Source organism: Palaemon carinicauda, chromosome 37 (assembly GCF_036898095.1).
Source record: "Palaemon carinicauda isolate YSFRI2023 chromosome 37, ASM3689809v2, whole genome shotgun sequence".
Taxonomy (NCBI): Eukaryota; Metazoa; Arthropoda; class Malacostraca; order Decapoda; family Palaemonidae; genus Palaemon; species Palaemon carinicauda.
In genome coordinates this window covers 4,370,369-4,389,726 of record NC_090761.1, presented here as the reverse complement: position 1 = coordinate 4,389,726, position 19,358 = coordinate 4,370,369, and the positions used below count along the sequence as shown (strand labels likewise).

At 47.0% G+C, this 19,358-nt stretch overlaps 1 pseudogene; it reads right to left on the bottom strand.

Moving 5' to 3' along the window:
- Positions 1–2,757: 2,757 nt before the first annotated feature.
- On the bottom strand, positions 2,758–2,876 carry LOC137629884 (5S ribosomal RNA; annotated as a pseudogene).
- Positions 2,877–19,358: the final 16,482 nt, after the last annotated feature.

Sequence of the window (19,358 nt, the reverse complement as noted above, 5' to 3'; positions counted from 1 at the left end):
GTAGGGGAGTGGTAGCTAGCTACCCCTACCCCCCCTCACACACCGGTGAATGCTTCACTTTCACTTAGAGGTAGGACTTGTCTTGGGGGACAGGGCTGGTGGGCAAATATATGTAAATAGCTAAGGTTTGTATGGTTAGGAAAAATACAAATTATCTTCGAATTTGTCATTTGTTCCGTAACCGAAATACAAACCACGCTATTTACATTGGGTGACTTACCCCTTAGGAAGGGTGGAAAGTCCCCAGCCATACTGGCTTTGGCTTTACCCGGGGACTCAGAATCCGAGTGAGTCGCACTCGAGAAAAGGAGTCCCTGCGCCTCACAAGTTCCTTGCTCCGCAAGGAACCGTGTGGCCTACATAAGCTTGTGTGTGAAGGAAGAAGTGTGACCCGTCCTAGGCAGTTGACCTGGAATTCCAGAAGGAACTCTGGGTTAGGACGTTCCCAATACCACCTCGTCAGGGTATGGGGGACGCGACAGTATTGACTCAATACTCGGAACACAAGGAAGCATGGTTTACCTGCAGAGGTTTGAGGTCAGCTATGCAGACCAGGATGCTGCTTCCCAGTGGAGGGGATGATGAAGAAAGAGGTAAGGGCCAGACATACTTCTTTCGTTCATGCAGACTAAAACCTGATAACAATGCCCTCAACCTTCTACTACCTGTCCAAAAAGGAGCCTGAGGTTAGACCAGCTGTTGTGTAGCCACCACAGAGCGATAGAAACGTATCGATACTCCTGTGGGTCACGCCCTGCAGGAAGCGGGCTGCGAAGGTCATTAGACACTTCCAGACTCCAGCTTGTAGCACCTGCGTCACAGAGTAGTATTACTCAAAGGCGAGGGACGTTGCGATGTATCCGACATCGTGCTGTAGGGCGACGTGACGGGGGAGGGTCTGGATTCAGGTTGAGATGAATGTCCTTGAGTCCAAGCTGAAGAGGTATACTGGTCTCTCCCCCGTGTCCTTCTTGTGCTCCCAACCCGGCTGCACGTGAGGACAAACTGCAGCTGTTCCCAAAGATAACCCCTCGATTCCTTTACTGCACTGGCAAGAAGGAGAAGGTTTTGGGTCATCAGATACAGAATGGTGACTCGAAATCTTGAAGGAATTGGACCGAAGGGCCGGGTCCCCAAGATTCTGAGTCTAGCCAACAACTCAGGAGCGAACCTGAATGTTGCCTTCCCCCATTCCTTAGAAAGGGCGGAGTCGCACGAGACCAAGAAGATTGCTTACGCACTGACCGCGGCCAGAGTGAGCAGGAGACCCAAGACGGAATACGATCAGAGCCCTAACATAAAGGGTCTTGAGAAGATCTCTTAAGGGACTAAAAAGTCCGAGCCATGCTCCATGTTGGAGGTCTCATTCCGACTAGGGCAGGGACGTTCGCAGCTTCGCATGAGCGAGGAAAGGTCCAGCGGGAAGGAAAAAGTTATTCCTTTAAGCCTGAAGGTCAGGGAAAGGCTGAGCGACAGGCTTCATTGCCGAGAGCGGAAAGGAGTTTCCTCCCACCGTAAAGCAATAAGTTCGTTATTGCTGGAGAAGAAGCCTCAAGGGAAGAGGTATATCTCCCACGACACCAACCACAGAAGACTCTCCACTTCGCCTGGAAGACCCCTGCGGATGACTATCGCAGATGACGCGACTTCCGCCCCGCGACTGTAGCGGGTTATCTCTTCTTGAGGAGGAGGCGTAGTGTCTCCAGGCATGAAGCCGAACCGACGCCCCGGCTCGTAAAAGATGTTGCAGTGTGGTTGTTTGAGTAGCCTGTGCCGTGGGAGAAGCTCTCCCGAGAGTTCCGTCAATGAAAGCAGAGGGTCCGGAAACCGTTCTGCGTATAGTCCCAGTGGAGCTCTCAGGGCCATTGAAAGGTTGACAGACAACCTGGTCTTGTTGAGACCCATTCTCAACAGACAACAAAGGAGGGAAGACGTAGGCGTCGATGTTGTCCCACCATCACCGGAATGCATCTTGCCAAAGAGTCTCGGGTCTGCGGCTGGGGGGAAGAACAGCGGAAGCTTGAGGTTCCAAGTTGTTGCGATCAGGTCCTCCAGGCCAAGACTTGCTGGTTACTCAAGGCCAAAGACCCCCAGGTACACTCTTTCTACGAGGCTCTGCTCAGATAGTCGGAGAGAACATTCCTCTGCCCGGATTGAGCGAGCCGATGGTGGTATTGAGAGGATCTCAAATCATCTCGGTATCTCTACTGCAAGATGCGAAGGTATGAAAATGCGTCCCTTGCTGGTTAGAACACGCCAGTACCATGAAGTTGTAGAGCACGGAGCGACTCGGCAGGAGCTGTAGGATCTGTAGAGGGGCCAGACTACGGCCCCTAAGCCTGCCTGAATGATGGAGAGGTATCCTTCAGGTCCTGACCATAGGCCTGGACCGGAACATGCCCCCCACCCTTTTCTTTGACGAGTCCGAGAACCGCATCAAAAATGTGGGGAAAGGACGAGAATATCCACTCCCATCAAGAGGTTCCATAGGTCAACACCCATTGCAGGTCTGATCGTTCCGCTGGTCCCATAGGGGCCAGAAAGTCCGGTTAATCGGTGCTTTGAAACCACTGGAACTTGGCCGCCCCACAGGGAACTTATCCTGAGGCGACCATACGGAACTTTAGACGGGTCAATGAGGAAAAGAGACCTAGGAAACGTTCCAAGGTAGGGCTGAAAGCTCTGCCTGGCCGAAAACAGGGACTGCGACTCTCCTCAGCCTTGCCACAGTCAACTGAAGGGAAGGCTCGGAGGAGGCGGCAACAGAATCTGGCGTCCCCAGGCGGTCACCCATCCAAGTACCAACCAGAACCGACGTTGCTTAACTTCGCTGGACGGACGAGAAGCGGGGTTTCCAACGTGGTATGGCCGTTGACTCAAAATCATGGCTAGATACTCCAGATGTTGAGGCCGAAGAAGAGAAGGCTCCTAGCAAATTACCATGAAACCCACTCATGGTAAGGATCCGGAAGCTTGTCCCGGCGTTGAAGAAGGTCGAACCCGAGCTTACCGGAGTTGGCCAGACCTCCAAAAGGCGAAGGAGGCAGAAGCCTGCTCCTGAGCGGCCATGAGAAAAGCAGGGAGAGTTCCCTGGGGAAAAACCTGCGATGCAACGGCGGGATCGCCACACTGCATCTTAAGCAGGAATACCTGTAGTCTAGGCTGAATTCCAAGAGCTTCCTGGAAGATGGATGGAATGGATACTGAAAATACCCGTCCTTCCGATCCAGGGCCTAAGGAGTCCTGTCGCCTCGTTACCAGTCTGATCGATTCCGCTGTTCCACGCTGGACGAAGTTTGTTCGACAAACTTGATCAGAGCTGAGAGGTCGACTACGGAATTCCCGTCTCAGATACTTTCCTACGAGAAAGGATCGACTGAAGAAACCGGGGGGTGAAGCCTTCGACGATCCTATGGAGGACCTTCTCCTAAGGCATGGATCATTCTGCCCAAAAGGGCAAACTCTTGCCGACCCTATGGCATAGAGGTTCAGAGACACTGAATTCGCTGACAGAGACGCCAGGTGAGATATCCTTGGCTGATCACGGAGATCGTGCAGGAATCGGCATCGGGAAGCTGTAATCCGGATGAGTAACCTTGTCTCAGTTGGACACCTTGTCTCAGTTGTCGTAGCCGGTCCAAAAACTTAGGCCGACGAGTCTGAAAGAAAGAGGCGCTGGAGCCCTGCAGGGTCTGGAAGAAAGCGCCTTGGAGGAGTGAAAACAGAAGTCGACTTCCTTCGCACAATCGCTGTCTATGTCTCTGTCCTTGGGCACAAACAAGCTCTTCCCAAGGATGGAAGGGTGTCTGAGGTTGTTGACAGAAAGGAAGCCCTCGGTCATTGCGTCCAGATGTCCAACATCGAGCTTGCCCGCAAGTTCGAAACTTGGCGACGAAACGCCAAGGTGCTTGAGCCCGAGAGTAGGAAAGTACCCATGATCTTCCTGTAGCTTCCTTGAACAAAACCTCGGGTCGCAACCGAGGAGGGAAAAGACCTGGTAAGCTCCTACCACGAGATGGAGAAGAGGAAGGGGTAAACCAGTCACCCCTTGGCCGATGGAGAAATCTCGAACGGAAAGCTCCCTGGCAAAACCCTTCCAGGGAATGACAGGGAAGGGCTAACCCAGGCAATGGAAAGAAGAATGTAGCTCAGACTTCCCTGAAGATTCTTCCTGCTCTGGCATGTGCCATGCTCTGCGTTTACGGGGTGAGGCCGTGTTCTGGAAATACGCACCAGAAGACTCGCCAGGCTGGCCATGCTGCGAAACCCCAACGGGAATCGCGGTCGCAATCGCCCTGGCGCTCGCGCGAAGGTAAATCAATGGTTTGCGCGTGCCCGAACGTGGAAGCGCCCATGCGCGGGCACGCAGGAACGCAAACGAAAGTGCGCGAAGGAGCGCAGAAGGAGGGCGAGCGTGGTAGGAAGGGCGAGAGCTGGTGATCGGCGAGCGATGACCCGTAGGCGAGCAATGGATACTGCAGGAATCAAGCCGCGTTCGCGCGATTAAACACCGTCGGTTCGCGCGACGGAAGACCGTCGGTTCACGCAACGGAACACCGTCGGTCCGCGCGACATAACACCGTCGGTCCGCGCGACGGAACACTGTCGGTCCGCGCGACGGAATACCGTCCGTCCGCGCGATGGAAAACCGATGGTTCGCGCGCAGGCGAACATTGGAGAGCATGTGCGCGGTCGCGCATGAGCTTAGGCGCACGGGCACGTGGGCGTGCGGTCGCGCGCGGGCGAACATTGGAGAGCATGTGCGCGGTCGCGCATGAGCTTAGGCGCGCGGGCACGTGGGCGTGCAGTCGCGCGGGCACGTGGGCGTGCGGTCGCGCGGGCACGTGGGCGTGCGGTCGCGCGGGCACGTGGGCGTGCGGACGCGCGGGCGCGCGGGGTGAGCGCAGGCACGCGGGCGCGCGGGTGAGCGCAGGCACGCGGGCGCGCGGGTGAGCGCAGGCACGCAGGCGCGCGGGTGAGCGCAGGCACGCGGGCGCGCGGGTGAGCGCAGGCACGCGGGCGCGCGGGTGAGCGCAGGCACGCGGGCGCGCGGGTGAGCGCAGGCACGCGGGTGAGCGCAGGCACGCGGGCGCGCGGGTGAGCGCAGGCACGCGGGTGAGCGCAGGCACGCGGGCGCGCGGGTGAGCGCAGGCACGCGGGCGCGCGGGTGAGCGCAGGCAGTCGGGAGACCGATGACGCGTAGGCGGGCGATGGCGTGTTGACGAGCGATGGTGCGTTCTGGCAAGCGATAGCCCGTAGGCGAGTGAAGGCGCGTTGGCAAGCGATGGCGCGTCGGCAAGCGACGGCGCGTTGGCGAGCGGTGGTGCGTTAACAAAACGCTAGCGCGCAGGTGAAGAATCGCGCGGGCGCGTAGGCGATTGCCAACGCGAGGGAGACTAGTGCTGGTTAGCGCGCATCGCGCTAACAGAAGGCGCGCAGGTGCATCAGGAAGGTGAGTGCGAGGCAAGCTGTTAATCAGGCGATCCTAGACGGTCAGAAAAACTGTTGGCGCCCATTGATGCGTGGCAGAAAAGGGTGCGCAGATGTGCGCTGGCGAGAAGAAAGCTGGCGCACAGAAGGACAGAAGTAAAGGTGAGCGCTGGCGAGCAGGAGGAAGATCTATGGCAAGACTCAGCTACCGGAGATCGTGATCCACAACAGGCGAGCGCTAGGTCACTACTGATGGTGTCCAGGGAAACTGATACGCGTGGCAGATCGATGGCGATCGTAGACGCGTAGGAGATCGCTAACGAGCAGGCGAACGTTGACGCATCTATGGTCGCTGGCGCGTGGAAGCCTGTGCGTAGAAGAAGAGTCCTTGTCCAAGACCTGAACCGAAGTTCTAGATCGCGAGGGCGAACGTGGGCGCACAGGGCGCGCAACAGGAACCAACAGGAACAGCAGAGATGATCATCATGAGAGCGCTGACGAACAGGAGAGCGCTGGCGAACAGGAGAGCGCTAGCGATCAGGAAAGCGCTGATGAGCAGGAGACCGCCTGTGCGCTAACACTGAGCAGGAGAGCAGGAGAGCGCCTGTGCGCTAACACTGAGCAGGAGAGAACACAGCAGAAGGGCGCGCAGGGGAACCCTGACACGCAAGGGAAGAACCCCCGTGGGAAGCAACCCTTGGCCCCGAAGGGAATCGTTGTCCGTCGGGAGACTGAAGTCCGTCGGAAGACCGTTGTCTGTCCATCGGGAGACCGATGTCCGTCGGAAGACCGTTGTCCATCGGAAGACAGTTGTCCGTCGGGTAGACCGTTGCCCGTCAGAAGACGAGGTCAGACTGCTGTCCATCTGCACCAGGGGCGAAGATCAAGGAGGAGTTGTAGGCTGCATACGGAGATTCAAAAAGGCGCCTCTTAGCACCCTTATAGGGAGAAGGGAGGCCCTTATGACGTAGCGGACGGTGAGCCTTACGGCGAAGGAGGCCAACAGCAACAACAGCAGAAGAGTCCTCCGAAGAGGAGTCTCTATGAGTGTACTCTCTCGCGAACGAAAGAGAAACACTTCGTAGAAGAGACGGGTCAGCCAGTGACCTAAAAGGAGCAATCCTCCGAAGAGGGGCTCCTGCAGTTGCCCAGCCCCTTGAGCGTAACTGCAGGTGCGACCGCTCAGCACCAAGAGCATAGTCGCACGAAAAAAAGGGCAAGAGAAGAACCCCCCAAAGGGGGAAAAACTCAAGCCTGGACAGGAAAAACTTCCCTAGGAAGGAAAGTTACCCACCCAAGAAGGCGAGCCTCCTGAGTGTTCTATAATGAACTGGAGAGCTGTCAATCATCACGGGAGTACTTCCAGAAGAAGGAGAACACGCCCCTGACGAAGATCTATAGGGCAGGCAGCAACAGCCGAAACCCCAGGCCTCAACAAGACAGCTAACTCTGTCGTCACATTACAGAAACAAACTAGATTGGTAACTGTAAAAAAAAATTTTAAAAAATCATTAGTTAACGTTCATTCCCCCGGGAAGGCTCCGAAGAGGAATCCCGAGGTAAAGGAACACAAGAATTACACAACAGGCACGTGCCCTCACAACCACTTACACTCACGGAAGGAGAGCTGTAACCAACACAGAATTATAACAATTATAATTATGTAACTATGTAAATATGTAATTATGTTATTTTGATAATAAAATAAATTTTTGAATATACTTACCCGGTGATTATAATAGCTGCAACTCTGTTGCTCGACAGAAAACTCTAAGGTGAAAACTCGCCAGCGATCGCTACACAGGTTGCGGGTGTGCCCAACAGCGCCATCTGTCGTCCAGATACCCAGTACTCGATGTAAACAAAGACTCAATTTTCTCCTCGTTCCACTGCGTCTCTATTGGGGAGGAAGGGAGGGTCCTTTAATTTATAATCACCGGGTAAGTATATTCAAAAATTTATTTTATTATCAAAATAACATTTTTCAATATTTAACTTAGCCGGTGATTATAATAGCTGATTCACACCCAGGGGGGTGGGTAGAGACCAGCAATATGTTTACATTATTATGAGCTAAGAGTTTTTATTTCATTTTAGAAGTTATCAAAATAACAAAAACAAAATAAATAGGTACCTGGTAAGGAAGTCGACTTGAACAATTACTCTGCCTTTTTAAGTACGTCTTCCTTACGGAGCCTCGCGATCCTCTCAGGATGCTGATCGACCCCTAGGATCTGAAGTATCAAGGGTTGCAACCCATACAACAGGACCTCATCAAAACCCCTAATCTAGGCGCTTCTCAAGAAATGACTTTGACCACCCGTCAAATCAACCAGGATGCGAAAGGCTTCTTAGCCTTCCGGACAACCCAAAAACAACAATAAAAACATTTCAAGAGAAAGATTAAAAAGGTTATGGAATTAGGGAATTGTAGTGGTTGAGCCCTCACCCACTACTGCACTCGCTGCTACGAATGGTCCCAGAGTGTAGCAGTCCTCGTAAAGAGACTGGACATCCTTAAGATAAAATGACGCGAACACTGACTTGCTTCTCCAATAGGTTGCGTCCATTATACTTCGCAGAGATCTATTTTGTTTAAAGGTCACGGAAGTTGCGACAGCTCTAACTTCGTGTGTCCTTACCTTCAGCAAAGCTTGGTCTTCCTCACTCAGATGGGAATGAGCTTCTCGTATTAACAGTCTGATAAAATAGGATAAAGCATTCTTTGACATAGGCAAAGATGGTTTCTTAACTGAACACCATAAAGCTTCAGACGGGCCTCGTAAAGGTTTAGTTCGTTTTAAATAGAACTTAAGAGCTCTCACAGGGCATAAGACTCTTTCTAGTTCATTTCCAACCATATTCGATAAGCTTGGAATATCGAACGATTTTGGCCAAGGTCGAGAAGGCAGCTCGTTTTTGGCTAGAAAACCAAGTTGTAGAGAACATGTAGCCGTTTCAGATGAAAATCCGATGTTCTTGCTGAAGGCATGAATCTCACTGACTCTTTTAGCTGTGGCTAAGCATACCAGGAAAAGAGTCTTTAAGGTGAGATCTTTCAGGGAGGCTGATTGTAGCGGCTCGAACCTGTCTGACATAAGGAATCTTAGTACCACGTCTAAATTCCAACCAGGTGTAACCAAACGACGCTCCTTCGTGGTCTCAAAAGACTTAAGGAGGTCCTGTAGATCTTTATTGTTGGAAAGATCTAAGCCTCTGTGACGGAAGACTGATGCCAACATGCTTTTGTAACCCTTGATAGTGGGAGCTGAAAGAGATCGTTCTTTCCTCAGATATAAGAGGAAGTCAGCTATTTGAGTTACAGAGGTACTGGTCGAGGATACTGATACTGACTTGCACCAGTTTCGGAAGACTTCCCACTTCGATTGGTAGACTCTAAGGGTGGATGTTCTCCTTGCTCTAGCAATCGCTCTGGCTGCCTCCTTCGAAAAGCTTCTAGCTCTCGAGAGTCTTTCGATAGTCTGAAGGCAGTCAGACGAAGAGCATGGAGGCCTTGGTGTACCTTTTTTACGTGTGGCTGACGTAGAAGGTCCACCCTTAGGGGAAGAGTTCTGGGAACGTCTACTAGCCATCGAAGTACCTCGGTGAACCATTCTCTCGCGGGCCAGAGGGGAGCAACTAGCGTCAACCTTGTCCCTTCGTGAGAGGCGAACTTCTGCAGTACCTTGTTGACAATCTTGAACGGAGGGAATGCATATAGATCTAGATGTGACCAATCTAGGAGAAAGGCATCTATATGAACTGCTGCTGGGTCCGGGATTGGTGAGCAATATATTGGGAGCCTCTTGGTCATCGAGGTTGCGAAGAGATCTATGGTTGGCTGGCCCCAGGTGGCCCAAAGTCTCTTGCATACATCCTTGTGGAGGGTCCATTCTGTTGGAATTATTTGTCCCTTCCGACTGAGACAATCTGCCATGACATTCAAGTTGCCTTGGATGAACCTCGTTACTAGTGATATGTTTAGACCTTTTGACCAGGTGAGGAGGTCCCTTGCGATCTCGTACAACGTCAGTGAGTGGGTCCCTCCTTGCTTGGAGATGTACGCCAAAGCAGTGGTGTTGTCCGAGTTCACCTCCACCACTTTGCCTTGAAGGAGAGACCTGAAGCTTTTCAAGGCCAGATGTACTGCCAGTAGCTCCTTGCAGTTGATATGCATTGTCCTTTGACTCGAGTTCCATATTCCCGAGCATTCCCGACCGTCTAATGTCGCACCCCAGCCTACGTCCGATGCGTCCGAGAAGAGAACGTGGTTGGGAGTCTGAACAGCCAGGGGCAGACCCTCTCTGAGGCTGATACTGTCGTTCCACCATGTCAGGCAAGACTTCATCTTCTCGGAAATGGGGATCGAGACCGCTTCTAGCGTCTTGTCCTTTTTCCAGTGAAATGCTAGGTGATATTGAAGAGGACGGAGGTGTAGTCTTCCTAATGACACGAACTGTTCCAGGGATGATAGCGTCCCTATCAGACTCATGCACTTCCAGACTGAACATCGTTCCTTCATCAGCATGTTCTGGATGCATAACTGGGCTTGGCTTGTTCTGGGGGCCGACGGAAAAGCCCGAAAAGCTAGACTGTGAATCTCCATCCCTAAATACACAATAGTTTGGGATGGGACCACTTGTGACTTTTCCATATTGACAAGGAGACCCAATTCCTTGGTCAGATCTAGAGTCCACTTTAGATCCTTCAGACAGCGACGACTGGAAGAAGCTCTGAGAAGCTAGTCGTCCAAATAGAGGGAGGCTCGGATGTCCGCTAAATGAAGGAATTTGGCTACATTCCTCATCAGCCTCGTAAACACAAGAGGAGCTGTGCTTAGGCCAAAGCACAGGGCTTGAAACTGGTAGACAACCTTTTCGAAGACGAATCTCAGAAAAGGTTGGGAGTCCGGGTGGATGGGGACGTGGAAGTAGGCGTCCCTTAGGTCTAAAGAGACCATCCAGTCTTCCCTTCTGACCGCTGCTAGAACCGACTTTGTGGTCTCCATGGAGAACGTCTGCTTTGTGACAAAGACATTCAGCGCACTGACGTCTAGCACCGGCCTCCACCCTCCTGTCTTCTTTGACACCAAGAAGAGACGGTTGTAGAATCCCGGGGTTTGATGGTCCAGGACTTTGACTACCGCTCCCTTCTCTAGTAAGAGAGACACTTCCTGTTTCAATGCTCGTCTCTTGTCTTCCTCTCTGTACCTGGGAGAGAGATCAATGGGAGACGTTGCTAGAGGGGGTTTTCGTACAAACGGGATCTTGTACCCCTCTCTGAGCAACTTCACAGATTGTGCATCTGCGCCTCTCTTTTCCCAGGTCTGCCAGAAGTTCTTGAGTCTGGCTCCCACTGCTGTCTGAAGAAGCTGGCAGTCAGACTCTGCCCTTAAAGGACTTGGTTCCTTTCTTCTTTCCACGTCTCCCTTCGGCACGAGCACCTCCTCTGCTGGAGGCTCTGCCACGAAAGGGCGGAATAAAACGGGACGCTGGAGTGTCCATCCTTGGTCTAGCTGACAGGGTAGGCAAAGGGGTGGCTTTGCGAGCAGATGACGCAACAAGATCGTGAGTATCCTTCTGTATCAAAGAAGCAGCAATTTCTTTAATCAGGTCCTCTGGAAAAAGGCACTTGGAAAGAGGAGCAAACAGAAGTTCGGATCTCTGGCATGGTGTAACTCCAGCTGAAAGGAATGAGCATAGGTTTTCACGCTTCTTAAGGACTCCGGACACAAAAGATGCAGCAAGCTCATTAGACCCATCACGTACGGCCTTGTCCATGCAGGACATAATGAGCAAGGAAGTCTCCTTCTCCATCGGAGAGATCTTTCTGCTTAGAGCTCCTAGACACCAGTCTAGGAAGTTAAAAACCTCGAAGGCTCTAAAGATACCTTTCAAAAGGTGGTCCAGGTCCGAAGATGACCAACATATTTTTGAGCGTCTCATGGCTAGGCGGCGGGGAGAGTCTACAAGACTTGAGAAGTCGCCCTGGGCAGAGGCAGGAACTCCCAAGCCGAGAACTTCTCCCGTGGCATACCAGACGCTCGATCTAGAAGAGAGTCTAGCAGGGGGAAACGTAAAAGCTGTCTTCCCTAAACTCTTTTTGGACTGCAGCCATTCTCCTATCACCCGCAAAGCTCTCTTGGACGAGCGTGCGAGGACGAGTCTAGTAAAGGCAGGAGTGGTTGACGGCATGCCTAACACAAACTCTGACGGAGGAGAACGTGGAGCCACAGACACAAACTGGTCCGGAAACATCTCTTTGAACAGGGCCAAAACTTTCCTAAAGTCCAAAGAGGGTTGCGTAGACTTAGGCTCGTCCAGTTCTGAATGCGGTTCATCTACGTGTGCAGCACCATCATCATCAGAAAGTCCCTCATCCGAGTATTGATGAGGAAGCGGCAACGGAGTGGGTAACGGCTGGTTAGCTGAGTCCGGTCGCACGGGTGCATGCGTGACTGAGCCGGACGCAACGTCATGGAACTGTTGCCCAGTCTGTGAGCTGGCAACAACCATAGCAGCGCGGGGACGCACAGCGTCTACTCCAGACTGTCTAGACTGATGTGGGTGAGCAGTGGCAACCACACTGGGTTGCGGAGGTTGACGCACCGCGTCAAAACAAAACAACTCTGACGGTTGTTGAACCTCACGGACGTCAACGGATACCTCCGTGCGTCGCTGAACGTCAACATGCGGCTGGCAGATCACACTGGAACGCATGGGTGGCGGAACTCTCTCAACTGGAGTGCGTGAGAAGGTTACCTCAGCGTCCCCAGGACGCACAACCGATCGTGTGGGTGGTTGTAGGCAAGGAGCTGCACTAGCTGCTGGTGCGGCAGCAACCTTCTCCGCACGAAAGTCCTGCATAAGCGACGTTAGTTGAGACTGCATGTCTTGCAGTAAAGACCACTTAGGGTCTACAGGAGCAGGTGCGGCGACAGACGGTGTAACTGTCTGAAGCGGTACCGCTTTGCCTCTCTTAGGAGGTGAGCAGTCATCGGATGACTGCAGCGAGTCCGAACTGACCCAGTGGCTACAGCTGGGCCGTTGGACTTGCGCGGAAGGGACCGACTTGCGCTTTAACGGTCGTGAGACCTTGGTCCATGGTTTCTTGTGAGAAACCCCTTCCGAAGACGAGGTATAAATGGGCTCTCTCGTCTTTGTTAGGCAGGGGCGATCTTGGGTAGATACGCCCGATACCACGGAGGGAACGTCTGTTCGCTGATTAAAGCCTCTCGAACCCATTTGTCGTACGACATTGCTTCTCCCCTGGACTTGGGAGCTTGCAAGAGGTCCCGGACTAGGAGGACGACAGGCACGAACAGACGAACCCTCAAGCGCAACACTATCCACAACACTATCACTCACTTTAACACTTCCCACTGCACTTTTACACTTCAGCTCCTTCACATCCGCCATGAGCTGATTACGGTCACTAGCCAGGGACTCAACTCTCTCACCCAGAGCTTGGATGGCACGCATCATATCAGCCATCGAAGGTTCCTGAGTGCCAGAAGGGGGATTAGGAGCAACCACTACAGGGGAAGGAATAGGTTGTGGGGCATGAGGAGAGGAAATGTCAATAGAACGAGAGGAACTTCTCCTAACTCTATCTCTCTCTAGCCTACGTGTATACTTTTGGAATTCGATAAAATCGAATTCCGAAAGCCCAACGCACTCCTCACATCGATCTTCCAATTGACAGGTTTTATCCCGACAATTGGAACAAACAGTGTGAGGGTCGATAGAGGCCTTCGGAAGACGCCTTGAACAGTCCCTAACATTGCACTTCCTAAATTTTGGGACTTGTGAAGGGTCAGCCATTTTGAATTGGTCAAAGGGGAATTCAAAACTATCAAAAAGTCATCAACAAAGAATCCGTAATCAAAAAGAGTTCAAGGAATTGTGAAGAGAAAGCCTGCACAGCGAAAGCTCAAAACTAGAATAGTGTACTTCACCAATTAGTTGTGAAAACAAATCCAGTTTAGCAACAGCGAGTAAGTACGTCTTGTCGGGAGCACGACAGAGAGAAAATTGAGTCTTTGTTTACATTGAGTACTGGGTATCTGGACGACAGATGGCGCTGTTGGGCACACCCGCAACCTGTGTAGCGATCGCTGGCGAGTTTTCACCTTAGAGTTTTCTGTCGAGCAACAGAGTTGCAGCTATTATAATCACCGGCTAAGTTAAATATTGAAAAATGTAATTTAAAAAAATGAATGAACACTAAAGAAAGAACGAAAACCCCGAAAGGAATCGTTCTACAAAGCTGAAGAATCAACAAATACAATTAGATTCATAAACTAATTGAGACAAAACGTACGGCGTAGCAACCCCCCCACACGGGAAGGAAGCTACCGTAGTAACGTAGTAAAAGGGTGAACGACCTCAAGAGAGAGAGAGAGAAAAACCGAAGTCAAACTCGATCGCGACCCATGAAATTACACCATGGTGGCCTTACTGCCGAGGGCTCCACGGAGATATCGTACACTACACACACAAGCACAAACTCTGAAAAGGAAACTTACTGATTTCTATACTCAAATATATACATAAACATGAGAAAATGTTTACATATATATTGAGTAAAAGAAAAGTAAGTGATTAAGTAAAGACAAAACAAACAATGGCTGCCAAGCGAGGACAAAGACAGAGACGTCTGTCCATGTCCGAGCCAAAAGTGAAAGTGAAGCATTCACCGGTGTGTGAGGGGGGGAGGGGTAGCTAGCTACCACTCCCCTACCCCCCTGCTAACTAGCGCGGGGGTAATACACCCTTGTTAAATTCTAATGGCTCGCCATTTCAGCTACGCTAAAAGGTAAACCCAATGTAAACAGCGTGGTTTGTATTTCGGTTACGGAACAATTATATTTTCACTAAAAATAATTAAGACAAACAATCGGAAGAGCAACCTAACCCACGCACGGGAAAGGAGCTTCCCCAATAGTACACTGTTGTTGTAAAAGTGAACGACCTCGAGAAGAGAAAGACCGTAATCAATCTTTGAGAGGCCACATTCCCTTCGCTCGGAAATCCATGTTTCCCGTAGGAAAAATGAAAAGGCGAAGACAATAGTTGAATGAAGAGGGTCCAGGCAATGACGATTCCCCTGCGGCGACCGAGTTAACGGTTATATGCTGACAGGAAGACCGATGGACCAGAGAGGAGGAGGTCGTTCCCCACAAAGTGGAACTGTGCTGGCCTTGCTAATGTACGCAAGTGTCGTTGTCGTATATGTATCACACACACAGTACAAACACTGAAAAGGAAACTTATCATATTTCTGTACACATATATATGCATAAACATTGAGAATGTTTTCATATATATACAAGTATAAGAAAAAGTAAGTTAAAAGACAAAAATTAATGGCAGTCCAGAATAGGAGAGGAGGGAGAGAGGAAACAACCGCTCTCGATCCAAGCCAAAAGTAAAGTGACTAAATCACAGGTGTGTGAATGGGAGTGGTAGCAAGCAACCCCCCCCCCCCTACCCAAGCTAACTAGCGGTGTGGGTAGTTAAACCTCAGCTCCGCCGAAAGTAAAACCCCGAATAAATAGCGTGGTTTGAATTCCAGTTACGGAACAAAGGTAAAATGAGAGATGTCTAGCCTTAACACACCTATCAAACCTATTCTAAAATATGTATAAAATAAGAGGGGTTGTAAAACCTACATACACCCCCCTAACCTAACCTACAAGAAAACATGTAAAATATGATTAGTTGTCAAACCTGAACACAGTATTTTTACAGATTCTGCTGAATTCAGATATCTATTTTTTTTTACTTATGTACATCTTTTTGATGATTCATACGGAACAGTTATTCAAATCATCCACAAGGTGAGGATTATAGGAATATTTGGCTCCAAATACTGTTTCTTATTGTTATCCCAAAGATGTGTTCTTTCTGAAATGTTAGTTTTTTCTTCGATGGTATTTTGTATTTTTTCAATGCACTGAAAATAAAATATGCCTGATCCTCCATTGTTTTTAGTTACGAATTATGTGTACTGTAAAAACGCTGAAACATGATTCGTTGCTTTGTTTAAAGATTTTAGAATGCGACTTTCGAATTCAAACATCCTTCTACAAAAGTGCATGTCAGTTGAATGCCACGGATTCTGCTGTTTAGACATGCCGTAACTTTGTAGAGGAGTTTTCCATCGTCCTAACAGAGGTAAAGGGACAGGTGGGCTAATTAAGTAGGCTCAACCCTTAGGTTAAGTTAGGTGGTTGCATTTTGGTTAGACAGTTTCCCTTCTGATATACTTTTTCTCCTAGGTTAGGTTAGTTGGGTATGTTTAGGTTAGGTGGTTGTGTTAAGGTTAGGGGTATGTGCTAAGGTTAAATAACAAATTTTATTTTATACGTTTTCTCCTATGTTAGGTTGGGTGTGTGTGTGTGTGTTTAGATTAGCCAGCTTCTGTTATCTTACTTGTTTTCTCCTAGGTTATATTATGTTGATGTGTTTATGTTAGACAGCTAAACTTAGTTTATACTTTTTCTCCTAGATTAGGTAAGGTGGGTGTGTTCATGTTAGACGGATAATCTTATTATATACGTTTCCTCCTATGTTAAGTTAGGTGTGTGTGTATAGGTTAGCTTCTTTTATTTTACACATTTTCTTCTAGATTAGGTTAGGTGGGTGTGTTTAGATTAGACAGCTTCTGTTATCTTAAACGTTTTCTCCTAGGTTATGTTACGTGGATGTGTTAAGGTTAGACAGCTTACCTTATTTTATGTGCTTTCTCCTAGATTAGGTTAGGTGGGTGTGTTTATGTTACACAGCTAATCTTTTTCCATACATTTTCTCCTATGTAAGGTTAGGTTTGTGTGGTTAGGTTAGACAGCTTCTTTCATTCTACACATTTTCTTCTGGGTTAGGTTAGTTGTTTGTGTTTAGGTTAGAAAGTTTATATTATCTTACATATTTTCTCTTAAGTTATGTTAGGTGGGTGTGTTCAGATTAAACAGCTAATCTTATTTTATATGTTTTCTCCTAGATTAGGTTAGGTGGGTGTGTTTATGTTAGACAGCTAATCTTATCTAATACGTTTTCTCCTACGTAAGTTTAGGTTTGTGTTGTAAGGTTAAACAGCTTTTTTCATTCTACACGTTCTCTTCTGGGTTAGGTTAGGTGTTTGTGTTTAGGTTAGAAAGCTTCAGTTATCTTACATGTTTTCTCCTAGGTTATGTTAGGTGGGTGTGTCTAGGTTAGATAGCTTCACTTATTCTATACATTTTGTACCAGGTTAGTTTAGTTTAGCCGGGTGTGTTTACATTAGACGGCTAATATCACTTTATGTGTTTTCTGTATTCTCCCACCAAAACAACCTGATTTCCGCTGCGGAACCCTAACATTGTACTTATCATAAAGGGGGGGCCCTGTATCTCTAAATCTGATTATTTACAATATAAATAGAGGTCAAAATCATTTAAAACACACCAGGCCTATTAAAGCGAGAAAAAATATATACTTTCGAAAATCCATCCATTAACCTCAAAATATGCAAAGCAACACATGCACGTCTCAACAACTCAATCTATGGCAGTCAACTGACAAGAACCTCTGTAGAAGGATGTATAGTATGAATTCATAATGGCACTTAATTGGATAATTTTGAAACAAAGAAACCAATCATGTTTCAGCCTTTTTTACAATATATACCCATAATTGATGACCAAAAACAAAGGACGATTGGGTATTTTTACCAACCATGCATTGAAAAAAATAAAACATCAGGAGAAAAACTGACATGGCAGCATAAACACGTCATTTTGATAACAATAAATAACAATATTCCTCGGACAATATTTCTGTAACCTGAGCTTAACTTTGGGAAGATCAAGTAACTTTTTCGCATGAATCATCTCAAAAATATATATGAAAATATATTGCAATATGGCTAAAACTGTAATAAATATATATATATATATATATATATATATATATATATATATACATATATATATATATATATATAAATAAATAAATATATATATATATATACATATAGCCTATATATATATATATATATATATATATATATATATATATATATGGTATTATTTTAGAAAGAGGAACCAGCTTAGCGACCTATAATTACTTCAGAAACGCATAAATTGCATTTTTCTGATTAGGAATATACCATTAGTTATGCCTGGAGATGAATAGAACATAAGTAATCGATTTTTGTTACGTTTACAAAAAATGAGGATTCTGTTTTTTACTAAGGCGAGTGGCTATTAAAGAGAGATGTTCACCCTTTGACTCTTGCCAAAAAAATGACTTCATAGCTCCGTCCCCTTATTTTGTTCCACCTATACACTTCGTTTGATTGCCCCACGTGACTTATTCACACACCAAGTGACTTGACACTTTGAAATAATTGGCTCATTTTAAACAAACGAAAGCCAATTATATTTAAATATTTCTACCACTGTGGATATTTCTTTTTATTCTTCTAATGTTACTAATAATAGAATGCAACAACTGAAACCATTGTCTGGCCCTCCCAGGATATTTCTCTTAATTCTTCTAATGTTACTAATCACTGTGGCCTTAAGGGGGGGGGGGTCGCAAGGGGGGGGGGTGGCCGCTAGGCCTAAGTAGGGGTAGAGGGCCCTAGGTTAGGTTAGTTGGTTGTATTAGGTTAGGTTAGGTAAGGTTAGGTAAGGTTAGGTTAGGTTAGGTAAGGTTAGGTTTGTTATAGAGTAAATTGTAAAACCGTTCATTTCCGAGGAAAATGAAGGTGATATTCGTGCAAAACACATCAAAATCACCTAGAAAAACATATTTTCATGTCATTTTGGGCGGGTTCCTCTTTCTAAATATATATATATATATATATATATATATATATATATATATATATATATATATGTATATATATATGTGTATATATATATATATATATATATATATATATATATATATATATATATATATATATATACTGTATACTGTATATATATAGGCTATATATGTATATATATATATATGTATATATATATATATATATATATGTATATATATAAATATATATGTATATATATGTATATATATGTATATATATATATATATATATATATATATATATATATATATATATATATATATTTATATATGCATATATATATGCATATATATATATATATATATATATATATATATATATATATGTATATATATGTATATATATATATATATATATATATATATATATATATATATATATATATACAGTGGTACCTCTACATACGAATTTAATTCGTTCCACAACCAACTTCGGATGTAGAAAATGTTCGGATGTAGAAACGAATTTTCCCATAAGAATACATGGTAATTCATTTAATTCGTTCCTCAGCCTAAAAACCCATAATAAATTCTTAATAAATGGCTACACATAACTACACATAACAATAACATAACTGCATAATATGAAAGAAGCATGTAAAAAAGATAATTATAAAGAAATAATAAATAAAAAATGTGTTTTATTGCCACTTTACCTTAGAGACAGGCCAACGCAGTTGTAGGATTTGCTACGCCAGGAGGAAACGGACGATCGGCGAGAAGGTAGACATGGTGTTAACATGTTCTTTAAATAAATACTCTCTCTCTCTCTCTCTCTCTCTCTCTCTCTCTCTCTCTCTCTCTCCCTCTCTTTCTCTTGTTCTTCACTGTTAGCGTTAGAGATGTCTATTATTTTTTTCTGAGAGAGAGAAGAGAGAGAGAGAGAGAGAGAGAGAGAGAGAGAGAGATTAAACATAAATGTGTTGTGTACTTATGATTTTTAACAGCGTTAACGAGTTGAAAGACAGTTAAATGTAACTAAAAAAACAATATCAGCGAATCTGAATTCCTTTATTAACTAAAACAAATATTGATACAAACACACTCGTGTGCGTATGCGCAAACACACAT